The 26,188-nt window shown below is 43.2% G+C and overlaps 1 pseudogene; it reads left to right on the top strand.

The window, feature by feature from the left end:
• The first annotated feature begins 266 nt into the window (after positions 1-266).
• LOC115119143 (myosin heavy chain, fast skeletal muscle-like) lies at positions 267-20,365 on the top strand (annotated as a pseudogene).
• The last annotated feature ends 5,823 nt before the right edge of the window (positions 20,366-26,188 follow it).

The raw sequence follows: 26,188 nt of genomic DNA, 5'->3' as shown, positions 1-26,188 counted from the left end.
GTAACATTGGGATTAATTAAACTTTAGATATTGTCATAATTATTAGTAATGACATCTCTAATTTACGTAAAATCAGTGAAATTCAATTCAGAGACAAATATGACATTAAAAAGTCATGTCATGGGAGTGTGGTGCTCCTGGAAGTGGGAGGTGCTAGTGAGACACAGACACACAGAGGTCTCTCATCCAATTCATGTCCTTTCCCAGAGTGGTCCATAATTAACTTTTGCCTGGTTGGCACTTCCAACCAGATATAAGGAGGCTGAGGCCCCAGCATCCATAAGTCAGATACCTTCTTCCTCTGTGGTAAGACCTCTCCACCTCCTTAGATTTGTTTATTTGTCTCATCTTTGTACTCAGCATCTGAGGCAGTAGCTAACTGCACTGTTTGAATTGAGTGCTGCATGTCTCTTGTAAGATTTTACATTATGCAATCAAGTGCCATTGGTTTTCTTTAAATGTGCATTACTTAAAATCTGTAACTTCCTTTTATGGACTAAAGTGGTGCTCCTCTACCTGTTTGTAAATTAAGGGAGTAGTCTAGAATGCAACTGGGTTATCAGGGGTAATTATTTCAGTAGTAAAGTGAGATGCCATTAGGAAAATGAAAGTTAGCAGTTGCACCTGTAGTTTAAATTTACATGGCTTTAATTATTTAGTTAAATGTGTTTTAGACATTCAGGGAAAATGATAAGGATTTAGACTGGTGCTTTTTCACAACATTCAATTTGCTAAATCCAGTCATTACTATGAGCTTCCTCCCCTCAGCAGCCTCCACTGCTTTAGACTTGTGCTTTTTCACAACACCTTATGTTTCACAGGGTCCTCTAAGAAGTACACATTCATCTGTAGGAGGGGAAAAAGAAGGTGAGACACAGTTTGACTCTTCACTTAAAACGTGATGAAAATATTCTGAGAGAGATACCACTCACCTAACTCTGTTGACTGGGGAGGAAGCACCACAGAGTGAATCATGTTTCTTGTTTTATCTCTTTCCTAGTTATCCGTCACCATGAGTACGGACGCTGAGATGCAAATCTACGGCAAGGCTGCCATATACCTCCGTAAGCCTGAGAGGGAAAGGATTGAGGCACAAACCGCACCCTTTGATTCAAAGAACTCCTGCTATGTGACAGACAAGGCGGAGCTGTACCTTAAGGGTCTGGTCACTGCCAGGGCCGACGGGAAGTGTACTGTAACAGTCACGAAACCTGACGGCACTAAGGATGTAAGTCTGATCTGAAAAGTAGTCAAGTTCAAGTTTGTGTAATTACTCTGTTTCATGAAAAATCATCAAAATGATCAAAAACATTTCAATAAAAAATCTTTAACAAAATATATATTATGAAGCATTTAAAAAAATCAGTAATAACAGATAGATTAAACATGTATTTGTTTTTGTAAGCAGAATATAACCTTCAAACACATCATGTTTAGCTGCTATATAAAATTGTCATGGAAGGTTTGATATTTACAAGTCAAGAATCACCAGATATGTGTCAGTGGGTGATAACAAAGTAGTTGGATTAAATGTGGATATACAATTTTTTAAAGACTAAACTTTTAAAAGCATTCAGTCATGTCCAGTTTGATCTGTGTTGTAATCTAGATTTCTGACTGTTTCAGGAAGGAAAAGAGTTCAAAGATGCAGACATCTATGAGATGAACCCCCCTAAGTACGACAAGATTGAGGACATGGCCATGATGACCTACCTGAATGAAGCCTCTGTGTTGTATAACCTCAAAGAGCGTTATGCAGCATGGATGATCTATGTAAGAAACCTGCACATAAATACAACCACATACATGAACATAATAAATACACACATACATGAACATAATAAATACACACATACAGTACTACACACACATGAAGATAATAAACACACACATACAGTACTACACATAAGTGAACGGTAGAAACCAAAACATATCAATACAGTAGACCCACATCAGTAAACCAAAGTACACCCACATCCTCACATAATTCCAGGTAAAAGTACATCTGACTTTAGTAATCCCCTCATTTAATTATGCTTTCATCCAGACCTACTCTGGGCTCTTCTGTGCCACGGTGAACCCCTACAAGTGGCTCCCTGTGTACGACGAAGAGGTTGTCAACGCCTACAGAGGGAAGAAGAGGATGGAGGCTCCACCCCATATCTTCTCCGTCTCTGACAACGCCTTCCAGTTCATGATGATTGGTACGATATCTCATGTATGGATGGTTGGATCAATCAATCACATTTATTTATAAAGCCCTTTTTACATAAGCAGATATCAGAAAGTGCTTATACAGAAACGCAGCCTAAAACCCCAAACAGCAAGCAATGCAGATGTAGAAGGAAAAGCTAGAGGGGAACCAGGCTCTGAGGGGTGGCCAGTCCTCTTCTGGCTGTGCCGGGTGGAGATTATAAGAGTATATGGCCATTAAGGCCAGATCATTCTACAAGATGTTCAAACATTCGTAGATGACCAGCAGGGTCAAATAATTATCACAGTGGCTGTAGAGGGTGCAACAGGTCAGCACCTCAGGAGTAAATGTCAGTTGGCTTTTCATAGCCGAGCATTCAGATGTCGAGACAGCAGGTGAGGTAGAGAGACAGAGAGAGAGCGATGGTTGGTTGGTTGGATGGCTGTCCATTAAGTGCGTATGTCTCTCAAAGTCCATTACTTTTTGATGATGGATAGATGGATGGATGCATCAATGGAAATTAAAATATGCTTCAGAGAGGTATCTACTGTTTTCTAGTCTAGGTAATAACAGTTTGCTGGGAATATCTGATTTCACTACCCTTGAATGGAAAATGTTCCAAATTGAAATTCGTGATGATGCTATGAATGAAATAATGTCCCCTGAATGTTGCTTGAGTATGATAAGTAATGTGTTTTTTGGTTCCAGATAAGGAGAACCAGTCCGTCCTGATTACGTAAGTTGTTTACTAAAATGTCACTTGAGAAAGTGTTTCTATTGTAATAAATTGGGTCACTTGGTGTGATGAAATACATGACATTATGAATGGATTAGAGCATCAGGCTATGTGTAATAACGAGTCGATGAGAAGGATTATTTGTTAGACTTATGTCAGAACACAGGTTAACAGTGTATTTTTATATGCTATTTCTTAGTGAAAGACAATCTGACACTCAAACATGTAACTAAAACCCCTCTTTCTATGTCATATAAACCAGCGGAGAATCCGGTGCAGGAAAGACTGTCAACACCAAGCGTGTCATCCAGTACTTTGCCACCATTGCAGTGTCTGGGGCCAAGAAGGAAGCAGAACCTGGCAAAATGCAGGTAAGTTGTTCTTATGTTTGCCTTTTTAACACATTTCAGTTCGGTTGACTGTGTAAACTGTTTTTCCTGTGGTGAATCCTGTTTCAAGCTATTGAGAAAAACAAACTTTACGATGTTACCAGTTTTTGAGCAACTTATGTTTGTCTCAACCAGGGGTCTCTTGAGGATCAGATCATTGCAGCTAACCCTCTGCTGGAGTCTTACGGTAATGCCAAGACAGTGAGGAACGACAACTCGTCTCGCTTTGTAAGTATGAAGGGCATACTGTGGAAGTTCCTTATATTGGAAACATGTAATTCAGTAGTCCCCATTCGTTATTCAGATTTACAATTTTATTTTGATCACTGATTTGTTGCTGAAAATTCAAACTTGTAATGTTTTTATTAAAAGGTTCTAAAATTGTAATTTCCATCTTTAAAATGTAATCATAATTCACATTTCCTGTTGCTGCAGGATTATTTTCCTGCCGTAGCAAACTGGATCCTATATCAAGATCCTATATCTGTATCAAAAGATCCAACATCTGTCCAACAAACTGTAACGTTTAAAGGGGTCTATCAAAGTAATATGTTAGATTAATTTGTTGGCCTATTTCTAACCCCCATGCTCTACTATAGGGTAAATTCATCAGGATTCACTTCCAAGGTGGTAAACTGGCTAAAGCTGACATTGAAACCTGTGAGTTAATTTTGATTGTTTCTCAATACTTTCCTAAATGCACACATCATTTTTTGGGAAGATCATTAAATTTAAATGTATCTTATGTTCTCTCTCTTGTTCTCTCGATCTCGCTCTCCTTTTTCTCTCTTTCTTTGTGTCATTCACTCTCTCGCTCTCAGACCTGCTGGAGAAGTCCAGAGTCTCCTTCCAGCTGCCCGATGAGAGAGGCTACCACATCTTCTTCCAGATGATGACAGGCCACAAACCTGAGCTAGTTGGTACGACAAAGTAGAGGTTCATGGGAAAATATTCCCACCCCCATCTATGGAATACATACAAAAATATTCATAGTACACACTAATAATACTATTACAATGATTACATCCAAGGTAACAAGGCATCTAGACATGGGTCAGGTCTTTGGGAAATCTATCAAGTAATGCACTGTGATGCACTAGTCCACAAGTCTCCGTCTCCTCTTTTGATGCTATTCATTATATACTACATGTATCATTGAGTCCATCTATTGAGTAAAGAAGGGATAGATAATGTAAAGTAGGAGAGCAGAATTCTAAGAGATTTACCTGACAAGCTGTTCTCCATTGTCCACAGAAATGGCACTCATCACCACCAACCCCTACGACTTCCCCATGTGCAGCCAGGGACAGATCACTGTGGCCAGCATTAATGACAATGAAGAGTTGGATGCCACAGATGTGAGTCAAACAAAGGGTTAACCAAACTCTAGATATGGAATGGATAGGACCACCATACACACTGAATGTACTGTGAAATTCCAACTTGGTGGCAGCTGGGAATTATCATGTGTTTTTGTTTGATTCTAAATGCTGTGTGTTAGTTAGGCATGTGCCTCAAGGAACTATTCATGCCTTCCACAAGAGAGCACCACTAAGTGCCCTGTGGAACTGTGGAAAACAAATGTTGTGCTGCCATCTACTAATGTGTTTGCCAAGCGTAATCATGTGGAACAGAGAAGCCAGTCAAATCTATCCATCCCATTTGTTCTGCAGTGAGCAGCACAGAACTGTAGTGTAACTGAGCAAACTACAGTTCAGTTAATCTCTGTTGTACTTCCTCTTTAATGCCAGGATGCCATTACCATCCTGGGCTTCACTAATGAAGAGAAGGTTGGCATCTACAAGCTGACAGGAGCTGTATTGCACCATGGAAACTTGAAATTCAAGCAGAAGCAGCGTGAGGAGCAGGCCGAGCCAGACGGCACAGAGGGTGAGTCCCACTCATAGATATACAATATGTAGAGCATTAGTCCTATTCTCAGTCCCCAACATAGAAATAGAACACCTAAGACAGACAGTGCCACATGAACGTCAAGCAGGAGAACAAATTCCAACCTCCAAAATGTAGGTGAATCAAAACCTAACCTACAAAGAAGTTAAACAAACTATTTTGTCAGTGTGAAATCAGAAACAAGTGATCTTGTGTCCCTGAGTCTGTTGTTGTTGGTTCTCTCTCCAGTGGCTGATAAAATCGCCTACCTGCTGGGCCTGAACTCAGCTGAGATGTTGAAGGCTCTGTGCTACCCCAGAGTGAAGGTCGGCAACGAGTATGTGACCAAGGGACAGACTGTGCCTCAGGTAAGGCGGCCAAACAAATCTACCATTTTCTGAGCACAGGAATTCTTTTGGGGACGAGTGCATTGCTTTTGTTTTTCCCAAGCTTGTATCACCTTATCACTAGACATGGTCAATATCTCATGTATTCATTTGAGGTATTATCATTGCAGGTTAATAACTCAGTCAGTGCTCTGGCCAAGTCCATCTATGAGAGGATGTTCTTGTGGATGGTCATCCGTATCAATGAGATGTTGGACACCAAGAATCCAAGACAGTTCTATATCGGTGTGCTTGACATTGCCGGGTTTGAGATCTTTGATGTGAGTATGAGACCAGAACAAGACAATTAGATGTGATTGAGATGGATTACAGTCTTGTATGATGAAATGATCCCTTTTAAAATTCCATCAACAGTACAACAGCATGGAGCAGCTGTGCATCAACTTCACCAATGAGAAACTGCAACAGTTTTTCAACCACACCATGTTTGTCCTGGAGCAAGAGGAGTACAAGAAGGAGGGAATCATCTGGGCCTTCATTGACTTCGGCATGGACTTGGCTGCCTGCATTGAGCTTATTGAGAAGGTAAGATGTCTGTGAGGATTTTAATGGACCATTATAATGGACCTCAACAGCAAAGCTCATATGGAGCGTTGTGTGAAATATTATCACAGTGGTACAACGTATACAGTATTAAAATCACTGGGGAAGCCAATCGAGTCAAAAAAATCCATAATACAACCTGTGTTGTGATAATTACGTTGTTTGCTCTATAACCTGTTAGTTTAAATGCTTTGACACCAAGATATGGGGTAGCAGGTAGCTAGTGGTTAGAGCGTTGGACTAGTAACAGAAAGGTTGCAAGATCAAATCCCCGAGCTGACTAGGTAAAAATCTGTCGTTCTGCCCCTGAACAAGGCAGTTAACCCACTGTTCCTAGGCCTTCATTGAAAATAAGAATTTGTTCTTAACTGACTTGCCTAGTTAAATAAGGGTAAAATAAAAAAAATATACAGGCCTAAGGCCGAGACAATAAGACACAGTGGCAGAATAAATTCAACAACACCTTTGTTTCATCACAAAACCGGAGAGCAACATCTGTCTTGTGGAGTCCACAAAGCATAATGAATGTAACAAACAGTTACATGACCTACAACATGGTCAGTCAAGTACATTTTTCTGCCATTTTCGGACCACTAAACATCTATTGACTTAGAACCACGGAGAGTTACCGCAATTTACAAAGATAACAGGAGCTGCCTCCCTCCACTATTCCAGCACCATTTCAATTTCAACATTTCAACATCATCAAATCACCTATGCTTAGTCTACAGTGAAAATGAAATTATTCCAAAGACGATTTTAGTCCAATCAACGTAAGCTAAATGTGTTTGTCCATGTTACTAATGTTTGTGTGAGTAAGTAGAAAAACATGTTGACTCACCCTACTTGCAGAGAAACGCCAATACCATCCTCCTCTCTTTCATGTTGCAGAAACTTAAAAGCTTAAAAAAATTGTTCTAAGCTACCTGGCTAAAATGCTTGCTTGCTATTCTAACTTCCTTTCCTGGGCAACGATTAGCTAGTAAACATCTAGCTACATATTGAACTTCCATACTCTCAGGCCAAAAGCACAATGTATTCATTTTATTGTTGGATCAGAATTGGTGTTACAATTATGGCCAGTACAGAGAATTAAGTAAAACTACGAGTACAAATCCCTATCTCCATCCAAAGCTAATTTAGGAAAGGACCCATTTTAGCTAGCTATCCTCCAGGGGACAACAACACAATGAGATGCAACAATTGAAGTTTTTCTTTCTGTCAATGACGTTTGGCTTGATTTGGTGTGAAGCCAAATCCAAACTGGCTTCACTTAACACGTTTTTTTGGTGCACCAGGACCATTCACAGATTTGCTCACTCAGTTTAGCTCAACTCTGATTCGCTGTAATTGTACACAAAAAAAATATCAAGGGAGGCCAAATGATCACTGGCTTCTCTTGCATTCAATGATACAATACCATACTCTTTTTGACCAGACAGCATCAGATAGAAGGGCTACACATACAGAGACAGAGGGGTGCCGTTTTGCTCACTCTGATGCTTTACCTGGAGAGATACATTCAGCCTCTTGCTAAGCGAGACGAAAGATACATTATATTATGTCCATTTTGGGGGGGAAGCCTCACTTCCCTTGGCACCCATTAATATATGCCACTAACTGTTGAGAACTCAATATGTTTCCTATTATGTGTCCTTAAGTTATTATAATCCTATAATAGCATATTTACTAAATGTAAATATCACTAATTTGAAATCTCTTTTCGTAAAGCCATTGGGCATCTTCTCCATCCTTGAAGAGGAGTGCATGTTCCCCAAGTCTTCAGACACCACCTTCAAGGACAAGCTGTACGCCCAGCATCTTGGCAAAACAAATGCGTTTGAGAAGCCCAAGCCTGCCAAAGGCAAGGCAGAGGCCCACTTCTCCCTGGTGCACTACGCCGGAACTGTGGACTACAACATCACTGGGTGGCTGGAGAAGAACAAGGACCCCCTGAACGACTCAGTTTGTCAGCTGTACCAGAAGTCCGCAGTCAAAATTCTGGCTGCCCTGTATCCCCCTCCCCCTCCTGAGGGTAAGACTAGCATCACGTCACAATATTTAACTAAATACTAGTTACAACTCAGACCCAAATGTTCTTTAAAGCCTTTCAATGTATTACAATTTCTCAGGGTTTATCACTGGGTTGATTTACTAATACACTTGGTTAATTTAATCATACAATAGGTGTTATTCTACACAATCTCATTGGCAGAATTTGCCTCTAGATAAGTGTGAAGTTAACCAGAGATTCTCTGGTTTATAATTAGTGTGTTTTCTGAAGACAAGACCACTCTAGATTTCTTACATACTTTTTAAAATTATTCTATTTATTCCACCAGGTCTAGGAAATGTACTTTTCTAGTTATCTTTTACTTTTCCCCATTTTAACAGATAAAGCCAAGAAAGGAGGCAAGAAGAAGGGTGGTTCCATGCAGACTGTGTCCTCCCAGTTCAGGGTGAGCTTTTGCAATGTGCTTATTCAGTCCTTCAAAAGGTGCATTGATTATCATAAATGAGAACATGGTTTGTAACCCCCTTACAGGAGAACTTACATAAGCTGATGACCAACTTGAGGAGCACTCATCCTCACTTTGTGCGCTGCCTGATCCCCAATGAGTCAAAGACTCCAGGTACAGGAAATATTGATTTGAATATGTCATCTTATCAGTACAGTATCAGTAACCTTAACAATCCCAATCTATAACCTGTTTATGAGTATTAAAAGAGACTTGTTTTGTTTTACCAGGTCTGATGGAGAACTTCCTGGTTATCCACCAACTCAGGTGTAATGGTGTACTGGAGGGTATCAGGATCTGCAGAAAGGGATTCCCCAGCAGAATCATCTATGCTGACTTCAAACAGAGGTACACGTACACGTACACACACACACACGCACCACATAAAATATCTGCTCCAAGGGTTTTCCCAGCATCAAAACAGGCTTACCTTTTACGAAATATAACCAACATATTACAACTTGACATGTTCAAAATGTTTCCTCATTCAGGTACAAAGTACTGAATGCCAGTGTCATCCCTGAGGGCCAGTTCATGGACAACAAGAAGGCTTCTGAGAAGCTGCTTGGGTCCATTGATGTGAATCACGAGGATTACAAGTTTGGACACACCAAGGTCAGTCAAATAACCCCCCAGCTAAAACTGACAACAAAACACAGCTTGAATAATAATTTAAACCGGTACCATATAAAATCTCTCCAGGTGATCTATCCATCCTTATGTTCTTTCTTCTTCATTTAACTAATGGAAAAGGTGGAAAAACATTGTGTTTTTTTCTTCAGTCCTTCATCACAAGTATAGAAGAGAAACTAAAGTCATTATCATGTGCATTGTGTTAGAGTGGTATGGCTGCAGTTATCTGTATCTGTGTACATTATTAATCTACAACTGTACAATAACTAACATCTTAGAAACAACCTGTCCCATGGTTTGTTTGTAACCATAGCAAAGCTTATGTTGTTTAAATCAATCTAGTGGTGTTGTTCCCCTCTTTTGATTCAACCCTTTCTATCTGTGGTTCCATTGACCATGTTAACCTGTGTCTCAGGTGTTCTTCAAAGCCGGTCTGCTGGGTGTCCTGGAGGAGATGAGAGATGAGAAGCTGGCCACTCTGGTCGGCATGGTCCAGGCTCTCAGCCGTGGATTCCTCATGAGGAGAGAGTTCACCAAGATGATGGAGAGGAGGTGAGGAATAGTAGACATCTTGGCAAAGCTTTCTGTCAACCACCTGTATCTAATGCATTATGATTACATACTGTATATGCTGTGAGTTGTTCAGAATGAGAAAGTATATCTTATAATTCTCTACTACAGCTTTTGAGTTCATTCATCTAGTCCAGAAATGGATGTAGCAACTAAGGATTCTAGCTTAATAGCTGCAGTTTGGGATTTGGCTGTTCAACTGTCATTTACATTTTTGGTATTTACCTTTTCATTCTTGAAGAATATTAAATGTCTCATGAGCTTAGAATGCACGACCTGTCAGATTTTGCATCTAGAGCACTGTCTATGAATTTAAGAGGGGTTACATTTCCCTAGCCCCATTCCTCAACTGTAAACAAACAGTGGCAGGTGGTTCTCAAGTTCTCAGGTGCCTGCTCGCCTCCCTACCACTGAGGAAGTACAGTTCCCGCGCAGCCCAGTCAAAACTGTTCGCTGCTCTGGCCCCCCAATGGTGGAACAAACTCCCTCACGACGCCAGGACAGCGGAGTCAATCACCACCTTCCGGAGACACCTGAAACCCCACCTCTTTCAGGAATACCTAGGATAGGATAAAGTAATCCTTCTCACCCCCCCCTTAAAAGATTAAGATGCACTATTGTAAAGTGGCTGTTCCACTGGATGTCTTAAGGTGAACGCACCAATTTGTAAGTCGCTCTGGATAAGAGCGTCTGCTAAATGACTTAAATGTAATGTAAATGTAATGTTCTGTTTTGTTGTTCATCTAATCCCAGAATGTAGCTTTAAGCATGTCACTCACCATGTCACTCTGTCCTTTCTGTCGACCAGAGAATCAGTTTACGCCATCCAGTACAACATCCGCTCATTCATGAATGTCAAAACCTGGCCATGGATGAAGTTGTACTTCAAGATCAAGCCACTGCTGCAGAGCGCTGAGACTGAGAAGGAGCTGGCCAACATGAAGGAGAACTATGAGAAGATGACAGCAGACCTGGCCAAGGCTCTGTCCACGAAGAAGCAAATGGAGGAGAAGCTGGTGGCCCTGACGCAGGAGAAGAACGACCTGGCGCTCCAAGTCGCATCTGTGAGTGAAAAAACAACAATCATCACAGGCAAATTTACATACACATGAATACAAATCCATATGAACACACATTTGTATTGCCAATGTTATATATCTCATGAATTTCTATTGATTTGCTCTGACCTCTGAGTAAAATGTATATTTTAATACACAAAGTGAGGCCTCTGATTTGTTTACTCCTGTTCTGAAACCAGGAAGGAGAGAGTCTGAACGATGCTGAGGAAAGGTGTGAGGGGCTCATCAAGAGCAAGATCCAGCTGGAGGCCAAACTCAAAGAGACGACCGAGAGGCTGGAGGATGAGGAGGAGATCAATGCTGAGTTGACTGCCAAGAAGAGGAAGCTGGAGGATGAGTGCTCTGAGCTGAAGAAGGACATTGATGACCTGGAGCTCACCCTGGCCAAAGTGGAGAAGGAGAAGCACGCCACTGAAAACAAGGTCTTGGGTCTTACTATAGACAGTCTAACCAAACAATAATCAACTCAAAACATAGCATAACAGAAATGGAATTCAAGTTGTATTGTGGGTGCAGGAAAAATTAAGACACAACGGAGGAATTTCAGTTGTGGGGTACTTCCAACATTCATTGCATGTTCTACTCCCCCTCATTTATGACATCCATTCAGTACACTGGCGTGGTGAACACTGCCATCTAGTGTTGAATATATAGTACAGTAATTGTTGATGCAGTGCGAATCTAAATTAAATGAATGCAATATATAACAAACTAAATCTCCCCTTTATGGTGAAGTGACCAAAGACTAATTTTGATGTGGCTGTTTTCAGGTTAAAAACCTAACAGAGGAGATGGCGTCTATGGATGAGAGTGTTGCCAAGCTGACCAAGGAGAAGAAAGCCCTCCAAGAGGCCCACCAGCAGACACTGGATGACCTGCAGGCAGAGGAGGACAAAGTCAACACTCTGACCAAGGCCAAGACCAAGCTGGAACAGCAAGTGGACGACGTGAGTGGAGTTTGACATTTTGGCCATGATAGTATGTAAGATTAAATTATCTTCAGTTGTTTAGATTTTAATAATATATGTGTTTTTATCTTCTAGCTTGAGGGTTCTCTGGAGCAAGAGAAGAAGCTCCGTATGGACCTTGAGAGATCCAAGAGAAAGCTGGAGGGAGATCTGAAACTGGCCCAGGAGTCCATAATGGACCTGGAGAATGACAAGCAGCAAGCTGATGAGAAAATCAAGAAGTAAACACAAACAAATGACTACAGTATTACCTGCTATAATGGTTGTTCTTGACTAATTCTTGTAATTATGAATTAGCATTTACATGTGATTCTTAAAAGCAAAGTGAATGGTATGATTCTCTCCCTTTACACTATCAAACAAAAGCTAACTCTGCAATCAACGTGTTTGTGTTTCTTAGGAAGGAGTTTGAGACCACCCAGCTCCTCAGCAAGGTTGAGGATGAGCAGTCTCTGGGAGCTCAGCTGCAGAAGAAGATCAAGGAACTCCAGGTATAGTACAGGATATAAGCTCCAGTACAGAAGAGCACAGACTTGAATCATTTCCTTTAAAAATAATTATACTTTTTCTGGCAGCAGACAGTTTTCCAGGTGGCTTCTGATGGCTCAGTAGGTTGGAAGATGGTGTTTCTTGTTGGTGCTTCTTACCATCCCCACTCAGCCCTCAATGACAACATACATGTTAAAATGGCTTATATCCATCTAGAGTCCTTTGTCTAACTTCTGGACCTTTGAGGCTTTGGCATCAGGGACACTGTCTACTGAATATATTGTGTAACTGGCTTTTTATTAAACACATTTATGCAAAATATACATACTATTATTATTTTGTGAGGTTCAATTGTTTAAACTGTATTGTAGGGTTCATCCCCCTGCTCTGTCCCCTGCACCAGGCCCGATCCTGAGGAGCTGGAGGAGGGGCAGAGCGTGCTGCCAGGGCCAAGGTTGAGAAGCAGAGGGCCGATCTCTCCAGGGAACATTGAGATCAGCGAGAGGCTGGAGGCGGGAGGCGCCACTGCTGCTAAGATTGAGATGAACAAGTTTTGGTGGGCTGTGTTCGGAGGACGCATGACGTCGTGATCTTGAAGATTCCGCATGAGGCCACACGACCAGAGTCCACCCTGTAGCATGAGGATAAGATACTAAACAATTGGAGGCCACAAAACTGTGGCTGAGCTCGGGGCAGATTTAAGAAATAAGCGCGTAATAAAGCTGGAGAATAAAGACACAATACAAGATATCCATTGAGTCCTCTGTCTAGCAACATTGAGGTTTTGGCTCCTGTATGGGACACTGGCTGAATATGAGTAGTGTAATGTTTTTATTAAACAAGCAGTTTGAGGAGGGTCAAAATATCACCATTCTATTACTTATTTTGACAGTTTCACATATTTAAACTGTAATGTAGTGATCCCCCTGTTTCCCTAACAGGCAATCTGGAGAAGCTGGAGGACTCTTGAGGACCAGCTGAGCTGCCAGGGCTCAAGACTAAGAATGATGAGAATGTTCTCCAGGTCAACTTGAGGAGATCAGCGAGAGGCTGGAGGAGGCCGGAGGCGCAACTGCTGACAGATTGGAGATGAACAAGAAGCGTGAGGCTGAGTTCCAGAAGCTGTCAGACTTCACTGATCTAGAAGAGTCCACCTGCAGCATGAGGCTATTCACCACCTAACATTGCCCTATGATACCTCAGAATCCATATTCAAGCTTAGAGAACAAAGACCCTATTAACAAGATGTCCCTCTGTCCCTGGAGGTGAGTTTGGTCGCCAGCAAGATGGAGATTGAAGCCCTGGTGTCTCAGCTGAACATGGAGGCAGGCCTTCACCCAGCAGGTGGAGTGATGCTGAAAGTAGTGATTGAGGAGGGTCAACTACATCACCATTCAAATGGATGAGTTGACAGAGTCACATATATCTTTAATGATGGAACATGTTTGACTAACAGGGCAGACTCTGGAGAAGATGTCCTCCACCCTCAGAGACCAGCTGAGTGAGCTCAACCCTAAGAATCTTCTACTGTTTCTCCACCATCAGACGACATCCGGACAGACTGAGCCAGACCCTGACAGAAAATTCTACCATCAACAATGAACAACAAGCCAATGCTTTCCTTCAGTAGAACACAACATGTATTAGGGGCTATATCCACATAATTTCTACTGTCTATTCTCCACCTAACATTGCCCTATGATACCTCAGAATCCATTTTCAATCTTAGAAATCACTGATCCTCCATTAACAAGATGTTCCTCTGTCCCTGCAGTGAGTTTGTCTCGCCACCCTCAGAGGAAGCCCTGTGTCTCCACCCTGACCAGAGGAAAACAGGCCTCCACCCTCAGGTGGAGGAGCTCCTAAGTCTCTCCACCCTGAGAGAGGTACTGTCTCTCCACCCAAGATGGAGAGTACTGTCTCTCATATCCCTCAGAGACTTCTACTGTCTACACCACCCTCAGACTCCTACTGTCTCTCCACCCTCAGAGACTTCTACTGTCTCTCCACCCTCAGAGACTCCTACTGTCTCTCCACCCTCAGAGACTTCTACTGTCTCTCCACCCTCAGATACTGCTACTGTCTTTCCACCCTAAGAGACTAGTGTAACCAGGAGGACTATCTGTACATATTGGTGGCACAGACTCTGTTTCATCCTTTCCTACACTTAAATTACCCTTGCGTCTGAAGCTGGGCTTGTAGCAAGGCTATCCTCACCATAAGGCGATGGTTCTCCTGTATATTATGAGTACAGCGACTGCAATTAGAAGGCATAATGTTAATGTTAATGCTGGTGGAGGTCGTGTAGAACCATGTCCAGATAAAGTGTCAAGGGTGAAAAAGTTGAATGTAAAAAGTTGAATGAGGGAAAAAAATGTAAATACAAAACGGTAATTAAAAAGTAAAACCGTAATTTTGTCAGGTAGCAAAGTAACGTTAGCAACAAACTGCACAGCTTCACGTAAACAAGTCCACATAATTTGTTTGACTATCTCACTCATCTCTCTTTGTCTTTCTCTCTCACAGGCTAAAAATGCACTGGCCCACGGTGTTCAGTCTGCCCGCCATGACTGTGACCTCCTGAGGGAGCAGTTTGAGGAGGAGCAGGAGGCCAAGGCAGAGCTGCAACGCGGCATGTCCAAGGCCAACAGTGAGGTGGCTCAGTGGAGGACTAAGTATGAAACTGATGCCATCCAGCGCACAGAGGAGCTGGAGGAGGCCAAGTGAGTCGCACGCAACAGAAAAACTCAAATATGGTGTGGATGGTGAGGGTGGTAGGGGGCTCTGAGAAAATGTAACATCAATATGTATTGAAACATATGTATCACTCCATAAAACCAACCTCTGTTGTCCAACAGGAAGAAGCTGGCCCAGCGTCTGCAGGAGGCGGAGGAGACCATTGAGGCGACCAACTCCAAGTGCGCCTCCCTGGAGAAGACCAAGCAGAGGCTGCAGGGAGAGGTGGAGGACCTCATGATTGATGTTGAGAGAGCCAACGCATTGGCCGCCAACCTCGACAAGAAGCAGAGGAACTTTGACAAGGTGAAAATGAATAAACCTCATCATAGACTGATATTTACTGTCTGCTATATGACTAATTGTAGTATATTTGTAGCATATTTATAATTCAAAACTCTTCATCAATGACTTCTGATGAAAATTCCATGGATTCTCCTAGGTTCTGGCAGAGTGGAAGCAGAAGTATGAGGAGGGCCAGGCTGAGCTGGAAGGAGCTCAGAAGGAGGCTCGCTCTATGAGCACTGAACTCTTCAAGATGAAGAACTCCTACGAGGAGGCTCTGGATCATCTGGAGACTCTGAAGAGAGAGAACAAGAACCTGCAACGTGAGCATTTGACGGCAAATCTATCATGTTTCATTTGCAATATTAATTGCTGTTAATAAATTCCCTGTTATTATGATTCAATGTCAACTTCAGTGCATTGGCGATATCCACTGAAAATCTCCAAAGTGTAAACTGCTCCTGTGTGCGTGTGTGTGCAGAGGAGATCTCTGACCTGACTGAGCAGATCGGAGAGACTGGCAAGAGCATCCATGAGCTGGAGAAGGCCAAGAAGACCGTGGAGACAGAGAAGTCTGAGATCCAGACCGCTCTGGAGGAGGCTGAGGTACAAACTACAGTCCAATGATCCCTGTATTGGAGTTTATTGTAGTCATATATATTTAATTCCTACATCCAAATGTACTGAACACAATTGGCCTGACTGCTTCTGTTTGTCCAGGGAACACTGGAGCACGAGGAATCCAAGATTCTGCGTGTGCAGCTGGAGCTGAACCAGATCAAGGGTGAGGTGGACAGGAAGATTGCTGAGAAGGACGAGGAGATGGAGCAGATCAAGAGGAACAGCCAGAGGGTGGTTGACTCCATGCAGAGCACCCTGGACTCTGAGGTCAGGAGCAGGAATGATGCCCTGAGGGTGAAGAAGAAGATGGAGGGAGACCTGAACGAGATGGAGATCCAGCTGAGCCACTCCAACAGGCAGGCCGCCGAGGCCCAGAAACAGCTGAGGAATGTCCAGGGACAGCTCAAGGTAAAGGGACTGGGACATCAGGCTCAAAAACCTGAACATGGAGAGGGATTTGTTTTTGAATCTGTGGAAAATAATACAACAGAGGATTTGAATAGAGTGGTTTATGTACTAAAGGTAGCGATACTGGGGAAATTCTTACCAGTGAACATTTCTATCACTGATCGATCCTATCACCTCTACTTCCACAAGTCCTAATGAACGTATGTCATTGTGAACCCCAGGATGCCCAATTGCACCTTGATGACGCCGTCCGCGTCGCAGAGGACATGAAGGAGCAGGCAGCGATGGTGGAGCGCAGAAACGGTCTGATGGTGGCTGAAATCGAGGAGCTGAGAGTTGCTCTGGAGCAGACAGAGAGAGGCCGCAAAGTGGCTGAGACTGAGCTGGTAGACGCCAGCGAGCGTGTTGGACTACTGCACTCCCAGGTATGGGTCAAAGCCATTTCTAATGAAACTCAAACAAGCATACAATTTAAACACACCTGGAATTTGACCGTGCTTGCCTTAGATTTTCATAATTTCAGTCTTGAGACTTGCAAGTTCCCTTGAGAGTCAAACAAATCATCTTGCTTACTTCTTCAGAACACCAGCCTTCTGAACACCAAGAAGAAGCTGGAGACTGACCTGGTGCAGGTGCAGGGAGAGGTGGACGACATCGTCCAGGAGGCCAGGAATGCAGAGGAGAAGGCCAAGAAGGCAATCACTGATGTGAGTCCTTGAATTACATCAACTTGATTTGTCCCCATGTGACAATGGTAGCTGGGCTGGTTAAGAACAACAAAGATCTGAGAGGGACATTATCATTGGTGCATAAATTAAACAAAATATTATTCCAGGCGGCCATGATGGCTGAGGAGCTGAAGAAGGAGCAGGACACCAGCTCTCACCTGGAGAGGATGAAGAAGAACCTGGAGGTCACAGTCAAGGACCTGCAGCACCGCCTGGATGAGGCTGAGAATCTGGCCATGAAGGGAGGCAAGAAGCAGCTCCAGAAACTGGAGTCCAGGGTGAGTTACCAGCAGGGTGGGATTGAAAGACTGATTGCTGGAATGTATTTGATCATATAAAAATACACAGGAACATTGTTTAATGACTTGTTGTCGCAAAAACTCACCTAGATCAGGGGTTCCCAAATTTCTTTGCATCGGGGACCACCCCTTTTGTGGTAGTGAATTCATCAGGGACCCCCCTAATAATAACAGAACACAACTCATACTTTAAAGTGTGATAAAAATAGCATCCATGCAGATTTCCTATGACTTCTTCAGTGCATGACTGGACTAACCAAGTCTCAGGCCCTGGGAAATAAACATTTTCGGTCCACCCCTCTTTGTACAGAGAGAAAATGTTGCAGTTTTAAAGCTTCAATTAAAGTGAATTTATGATCATAACAAAACAAATTATATTAATTTTACACTTATTTAGTGGAGTGGATCCAAGACCTTTAAATAAATTCAAATGTATTAATCTAGTTGCTTCGTTCAGGTTTAAACTGTTGTCACAGCAGACTTCTTCTAATCTGCCATTTCATTCATAATAATAATTCACAATAAATATCAACACACAATATAATATACATTCACCGAAATGATGTCTTAGTAATCATTTCTCTCTCTATTGTTACGTCTCATTCACTGGCCGTTGCTAGGGAAGCTAGCGTTGCTATGCGGGGCTACCAGCTAGCAGGCTAATGGCTGAATTAGCTTGTAGGCTAGCGGACATGAATAAGTTCATAAAACCTAAAAACACAACATAACATCTTAACAAATATATGTACATGCTCCAGAAACATTACCGTCTTGAATATGGTGATTTTACACTCGCTTACTTTCAAAATAAAGATTTTAAAATGTATTTATGTCGGTGCTTCTGTCTTGCTGATGACTCAAATGGCGAACTACTCTCAACTGCCAGAGCGCGAGCTCCATAATAGAAGCAATGTCACAACATTAAAACATGCGAGTGGCGACCTCTAGTTGCCGTACTGGTACTGCACCATACACCACAAAACTCATGAAAACATGGTTGAAAGTCATATTTCAAAAACAAGAAGAATTGAGTTGTGAGCCTCCCAGACCCGTTATTTAATCGAAGAGTTAATAACATAAATTGTGGATGAATAATATGACATTGTACTGTATTGCACCCTCTAAACGTTTTCCAAAGATCCCTGGCTGTTTAATCTGTTCTTGCTATAAATATTCATAAACAAATTGAAATGTAAATTCCACTTTGAGAACCACTGACCTAGATGATGAAAAGTTGTTGTTATTATTACAGACCCCTTCAATAAATGTTTTAAAAGAGTACATAGGAACAGTTAATAGGAACAGAAGTTAATTAAGTCTGATTTCACGACCTCCAACAAACTCCTACGTTTATTTCTTCCACAAAGGTGCGTGAGCTCGAGACTGAGGTGGAGGCCGAGCAGAGAAGGGGTGTAGATGCAGTCAAGGGAGTCCGCAAGTATGAGCGCAGAGTCAAGGAGCTCACTTACCAGGTAAGAGATAGAGAAAGTGCCTTCTTCACACACTTGACACTAACACAGACAGGTTTGTGTATAAAACTCCCGTGACATTGATTCTTTGCTCTTCTCTCACAGACTGAGGAGGATAAGAAGAACGTTAACAGACTTCAGGACCTGGTAGATAAGCTGCAGATGAAAGTGAAGGCCTACAAGAGGCATTCTGAGGAATCGGTGAGTCACAGACTCTGAGAGCATACATTCGAAAATGTAGTTTTTCTCTACAAACGTAATGTGCATATGATTTAGTTGAAGTGTTGCTACAGCACACCTGTCAACAATGACAATTGATAGTGCAAGTACATGCTGAAGAAATTATACTCATTTGTGAGTGTCCCCTATGCCAATGTGTTACCAATTTAAAGGAGAGGGGGTTGAATATGAATTTGCTGATCGAGTTGTAGTGCTGGAGGCATCGGTTTGTTCCCTCTCCCTTCTGCTGCCTTACCATCTATCTTCCTATATACATTGCTATCCTAAATCTGCCAATATTTTTATTTGCTACCTGAAGCTTCAAACTTTAAATGCTGATGTTCTGCTCTCCCTCTCCTTTCCTCGCCCAGGAGGAAGCAGCAAACCAGCACATGTCTAAGTTCAGGAAGGTTCAGCATGAGCTGGAGGAGGCTGAGGAGCGTGCTGACATCGCTGAGACTCAGGTCAACAAGCTCAGAGCCAAGACCCGTGACTCTGGAAAGGTACAGAACTGCTGCTAAACCTGTACCTGACTCATGTTCAGATATGACCACATCAACACCACCTATGAATCAGTCTTCTCAGAGGTCAATACAAACCTTTTACACTCACTCAATAAGCACATTTCAGGGCAAAAAAACACACACAAAAAATTCAAGTTGGTAGTTCAAAATTGAAATTCCAACCTGAGCACTGAGCATTAAACACTTACTTATTTGATATTACTGATCCATTATATTATATCCAAGTCTATCCGTATATTTATCATGTTCATTATTATTACTGATCCATTATATTCTATCCATATATTTATCATGTTCATTATTATTACTGATCCATTATATCTGATCCATTATATTCTATATCATTATTATTACTGATCCATTATATTCTATCCATATATTTATCATGTTCATTATTATTACTGATCCATTATATTCTATCCATATATTTATCATGTTCATTATTATTACTGATCCATTATATTCTATCCATATATTTATCATGTTCATTATTATTACTGATCCATTATATTATTTATTTCTTCTTACAGGGAAAAGAAGTTGCTGAATAAACAAGACCAAAGTATTGAAGATCAAAGTCTTACCATTTTCCTGTGTTTCATAAAATATGATTTTCATGGTGAAATGTTGAGCATTGATTAAAAACATGTAGGCCTACATAGACTTTGTGACTGTGGACTTATTACTCAGCAAACAGCTTTTTCATACCATAAAATATATTGTTCTTTAATTAATGGAGCAATCTGGGATTTGAACAACAATAGTGGTCACCCCGACAAAGCAGTTCGTTTTTTTTGTAAACAGCTGAGAGATGAGGCTGAAGAAATGAAGCCACCCAAATTCTCAGACTGGGGTTTGGTTTCAAGTTTGTTGTTGCTTAGCCTTACTTTTATTGAATTCAATGTAGTTCTGCCATCCTCTGCATTTAAGCTGATGCTTTTTTTCAATGTAATGTTGGTAGATTGCCATTGGAGAGAATGACTAGTGTGTAAAAATCAGACACTGACTAAATATGCATGTCAATTTCTAGCCTTTCCCCCCAGCCGTTTACGGTGCGATGTCTGACAACACAAGGCTATTCAATGGCTGACAGAGACTGAGTTAACTGATATCTTGACAGAAAAGTCAGTGAGAAGATAGTTTATGTAATCAGTATTTGTTCATCCAAATAAGACAGGAAGCAAATAGTCCTAGTATAAACTTTCTAAATGACAACATGGACATTTTACATGGACATTTTCCAGCTTTGCCAGAGTACGTGCAGTCATGAGTTCACCAGTCAAACTGCTAAGGTCAGAGGTTCCAGGACCATTCTAATCATTCTATTTCTATGGTCATAACACTGTCATAGGGCACCACAACACACATACCGTGCCTTAGGAAAAGTATTCAGACCCCTTGACTTTTCCCACATTTTGTTACGTTACAGCCTTATTCCAATATGTATTACATAGTTTTTTTCCCTCATCAATCTACACACAATACCCCATAATGGCAAAGCAAAAATAGTTTGTAATATTTTTTTCCTGTTCTAAAAAATAACAGAAATATCACATTTACATAAGTACTCAGACCCTTTACTCAGTACTTTGTTGAAGCACCTTTGGCAGCGATTACAGCCTTGAGTCTTCTTGGGGATGATGCTACTGGCTTGGCACACCTGTCTTTATGGAGTTTCTCACATTCTTCGGCTTGCAAGCCTCCCCTTTCCCCTCCAAACATAACGATGGTCATTATGGCCAAACAGTTCCATTTTTGTTTCATCAGACCAGAGGACATTTCTCCAAAAAGTATGATCTTTGTCCCCTTGTGTACAGTCGTGGCCAAAGGTTTTGAGAATGACACAAATATTAATTTTCACAAAGTCTGCTGCCTCAGTTTGTATGATCGCAATTTGCATATACTCCATAATGTTATGAAGAGTGTTCAGATGAATTGCAATTAATTGCAAAGTCCCTCTTTGTCAAGCAAATTAACTGACCTCTTCCGGGTTGGAGCGAGCCGGTCGCATCCGCGCTTCGGTCTGCAGGTTGTATAACTTTTTCATTACATTTCATTATAGTACAACGGTCTGATTTGTCTAATCTTAGCAATTTCTTCTTAGCTAGCTAATTGCGTTATTATCGTATTTCGTTGTCCTCCTAGCTGCCTAGCAGCTAGCCAGCTAGCATACGTTCACCGGCTACCCTAGCACTGTAGTAACTATCACACTCAACTGAACGACTTGATTATTGTAGTTTTAGCTAGCTACATAGTTGTCTTTGCTGTCTTCGTATCCAAGATTGTGTAGTTAGAGTGTGTAGTCTTAGAGTGATTATCTTAATTTACCGAGGTTAGCTAGCCAGCTATTTTGTCGTCCTTAAGTAGGAGACACTCCTAGCTAGCCAATAGCCAGCCAACGTCTACTGAATAGAACTTTGCATTGGTCGCATTCCGCTTCGCTCCACAGGTAGTATCATATTTTCATTTCATTTCATTACAGTCCCAACGGTGTGATTTGTTTGATCGTAGCTAGCTACATAGCTAGCTACATAGCCGTCTTTGTTTCAAAGATAATTGTGTAGTCTAGAGCGATTCTCTAGGTTAGCTAGCCAGCCATTGTCGTTCTCCTAAGCAACGTAACGTAACCAACACTGCTAGCTAGCCAGCGAGCCCCGAAAAGCAGCATTGTAGAAACTTCACACTCAACGGAACGACTTGATTAGGGTAGTCAGCTAGCCTACCTCAGCAGTACTGTATCATTTTAATCATTTTAGTCAATTAGATTCTTGCTACGTAAGCTTAACTTTCTGAACATTCGAGACGTTAGTCCACTTGTCATTCCAATCTCCTCTGCATTAGCGTAGCCTCTTCTCTAGCCTGTCAACTATGTGTCTGTCTAACAGACAAACGCTCCACAATGGCCGCGGCCACCTAATCTGGTGGACAGACCCACGTGGAGTTCCAGGTCTCCGGTAGCCTCTGGAACTGCCGATCTGCGGCCAACAAGGCAGAGTTCATCTCAGCCTATGCCTCCCTCCAGTCCCTCGACTTCTTGGCTCTGACGGAAACATGGATCACCACAGACAACACCGCTACTCCTACTGCTCTCTCTTCGTCCGCCCACGTGCTCTCGCACACCCGAGAGCTTCTGGTCAGCGGGGTGGTGGCACCGGGATCCTCATCTCTCCCAAGTGGTCATTCTCTCTTTCTCCCCTTACCCATCTGTCTATCGCCTCCTTTGAATTCCATGCTGTCACAGTTACCAGCCCTTTCAAGCTTAACATCCTTATCATTTATCGCCCTCCAGGTTCCCTCGGAGAGTTCATCAATGAGCTTGATGCCTTGATAAGCTCCTTTCCTGCTCACCTCTCACAGTTCTGGGGACTTTAACCTCCCCAAGTCTACCTTTGACTCATTCCTCTCTGCCTCCTTCTTTCCTCCTCTCCTCTTTTGACCTCACCCTCTCACCTTCCCCCCCTACTCACAAGGCAGGCAATACGCTCGACCTCATCTTTACTAGATGCTGTTCCTCCACTAACCTCATTGCAACTCCCTCCAAGTCTCCGACCACTACCTTGTAGCTCTCATCCAACACTTCCCACACTGCCCCTACTCGGATGGTCATCGCGCCGTCCCAACCTTCAAGGCTACTCTCTCCTCTTCCAATCATCTCTTCCCTCTGCTCAAACCTTCTCCAACCTATCTTGATTCTGCCTCCTCAACCCTCCTCTCCTCCCTTTCTGCATCCTTTGACTCTCTATGTCCCCTATCCTCCAGCCGGCTCGGTCCTCCCCTCCCGCTCCGTGGCTCGGCGACTCATTGCGAGCTCACAGAACAGGGCTCCGGGCAGCCAGCGGAAATGGAGGAAAACTCGCCTCCCTGCGGACCTGGCATCCTTTCACTCCCTCCTCTCTACATTTTCCTCCTCTGTCTCTGCTGCTAAAGCCACTTTCTACCACTCTAAATTCCAAGCATCTGCCTCTAACCCTAGGAAGCTCTTTGCCACCTTCTCCTCCCTCTTGAATCCTCCTCCCCCCTCCTCCCTCTCTGCAGATGACTTCGTCAACCATTTTGAAAAGAAGGTCACGACATCCGATCCTCGTTTGCTAAGGCGACACCGCTGGTTCTGCTCACACTGCCCTACCCTGTGCTCTGACCTCTTTCTCCCCTCTCTCTCCAGATGACATCTCGCGTCTTTTAACGGCCGGCCGCCCAACAACCTGCCCGCTTGACCCTATCCCCTTTTTTCCAGACCATCTCCGGTGACCTTCTCCCTTACCTCACCTCGCTCATCAACTCATCCCTGACCGCTGGCTACGTCCCTCCCGTCTTCAAGAGAGCGAGAGTTGCACCCCTTCTGAAAAAACCACACTCGATCCCTCTGATGTCAACAACTACAGACCAGTATCCCTTCTTTCTTTTCTCTCCAAAACTCTTGAAGGTGCCGTCCTTGGCCAGCTCTTATCTCTCTCAGAATGACCTTCTTGATCCAAATTCAGGTTTCAAGAAGTCATTCAACTGAGACTGCTCTTCTCTGTATGCTCCGCACTGCTAAAGCTAACTCTCTCTCCTCTGCTCTCATCCTTCAGACCTATCGGCTGCCTTCGACTGTGAACCATCAGATCCTCCTCTCCACCCTCTCCGAGTTGGGCATCTCCGGCGCGGCCCACCTTGGATTGCGTCCTACCTGACAGGTCGCTCCTACCTGAGAATTGTCTCCTCACCACGTGCTCTCACCACTGGTGTCCCCCAGCTCTGTTCTAGGCCCTCTCCATTCTGCTATACACCAAGTCACTTGGCTCTGTCATAACCTCACATGGTCTCTCCTATCATTGCTATGCAGACGACACACAATTAATCTTCTCCTTTCCCCTTCTGACGACCAATCGCACATGTCTGGCAGACATATCAACGGATCATCACCTCAAGCTGGTCTTCCTAGGGCCCCGTTCCAGTTCGCCATTTTGTTCCCAGAGCGCTAAGAACCTTGGCGTGATCCTGGACAACACCCTGTCGTTCTCAAATAACATCAAGGCGGTGGCCCGTTCCTGTAGGTTCATGCTCTACAACATCCGCAGAGTGACCCTGCCTCACACAGGAAGCGGCGCAGGTCCTAATCCAGGCACTTGTCATCTCCCGTCTGGATTACTGCAACTCGCTGTTGGCTGGGCTCCCTGCCTGTGCCATTAAACCCCTACAACTCATCCAGAAAGCCCATCTGGTGTTCAACCTTCCCAAGTTCTTTGTCACCCCGCTCCTCCGCTCTCTCCACTGGCTTCCAGTTGAAGCTCGCATCCGCTACAAGACCAGGTTTACGGAGCTGTGAGGGGAAGAGTACCTCCAGGCTCTGATCAGGCCCTACACCCAAACAAGGGCACTGCGTTCATCCAACTAGGAAGTACAGTTCCGCTCAGCCCAGTCAAAACTGTTTGCTCTGCCCCCAATGGTGGAACAAACTCCCTCACGACGCCAGGACAGCGGAGTCAATCACCACCTTCCGGAGACACCTGAAACCCCTTCTTTAAGGAATACCTAGGATAGGATAAAGTAATCCTTCTCACCCCCCCTTAAAAGACCTAGATGCACTATTGTAAAGTGGCTGTTCCACTGGATGTCATAAGGTGAAAGCACCAATTTTGCAAAGTCGCTCTCGTCTTGACTTAAATGTAAATGTAAATGTTAACTGAATCCCCCAAAAACATTTCCACTGCATTTCAGCCCTGCCACAAAAGGACCATCTGACATCATGTCAGTGATTCTCTCATTAACACAGGTGTGAGTGTTGACAAGGACAAGGCTGGAGATCACTCTGTCATGCTGATTGAGTTTTAATAACAGACTGGATGCTTCAAAAGGAGGGTGGTGCTTGGAATCGTTGTTCTTCCTCTGTCACCCATGGTTTCTTGCAAGGAAACACGTGCCGTCATCATTGCTTTGCACAAAAAGGGCTTCACAGGCAAGGATATTGCTGCCAGTAAGATTGCACCTAAATCAACCATTTATCGGATCATCAAGAACTTCAAGGAGAGCGGTTCAATTGTTGTGAAGAAGGCTTCAGGGCTCCCAAGAAAGTCCAGCAAGCGCCAGGACTGTCTCCTAAAGTTGATTCAGCTGCGGGATCGGGGCACCACCAGTACAGAGCTTGCTCAGGAATAGTAGCAGGCAGGTGTGAAAGCATCTGCACGCACAGTGAGGTGAAGACTTTTGGAGGCTGGCCTGGTGTCAAGAAGGGCAGCAAAGAAGCCACTTCTCTCCAGGAAAAAAATTAGGGACAGACTGATATTCTGCAAAAGGTACAGGGATTGGACTGCTGAGGACTGGGGTAAAGTAATTTGCTCTGATGAATCCCCTTTGCGATTGTTTGGGGCATCCGGAAAAAACTTGTCCGGAGAAGACAAGGTGAGAGCTACCATCAGTCCTGTGTCATGCCAACAGTAAAGTATCCTGAGACCATTCATGTGTGGGGTTGCTTCTCAGCCACGGGAGCGGGCTCACTAACA

This window comes from Oncorhynchus nerka, linkage group LG15, assembly GCF_034236695.1.
Source record: "Oncorhynchus nerka isolate Pitt River linkage group LG15, Oner_Uvic_2.0, whole genome shotgun sequence".
Classification (NCBI taxonomy): domain Eukaryota; kingdom Metazoa; phylum Chordata; class Actinopteri; order Salmoniformes; family Salmonidae; genus Oncorhynchus; species Oncorhynchus nerka.
This window is presented reverse-complemented; position numbering and strand designations above follow the sequence as displayed.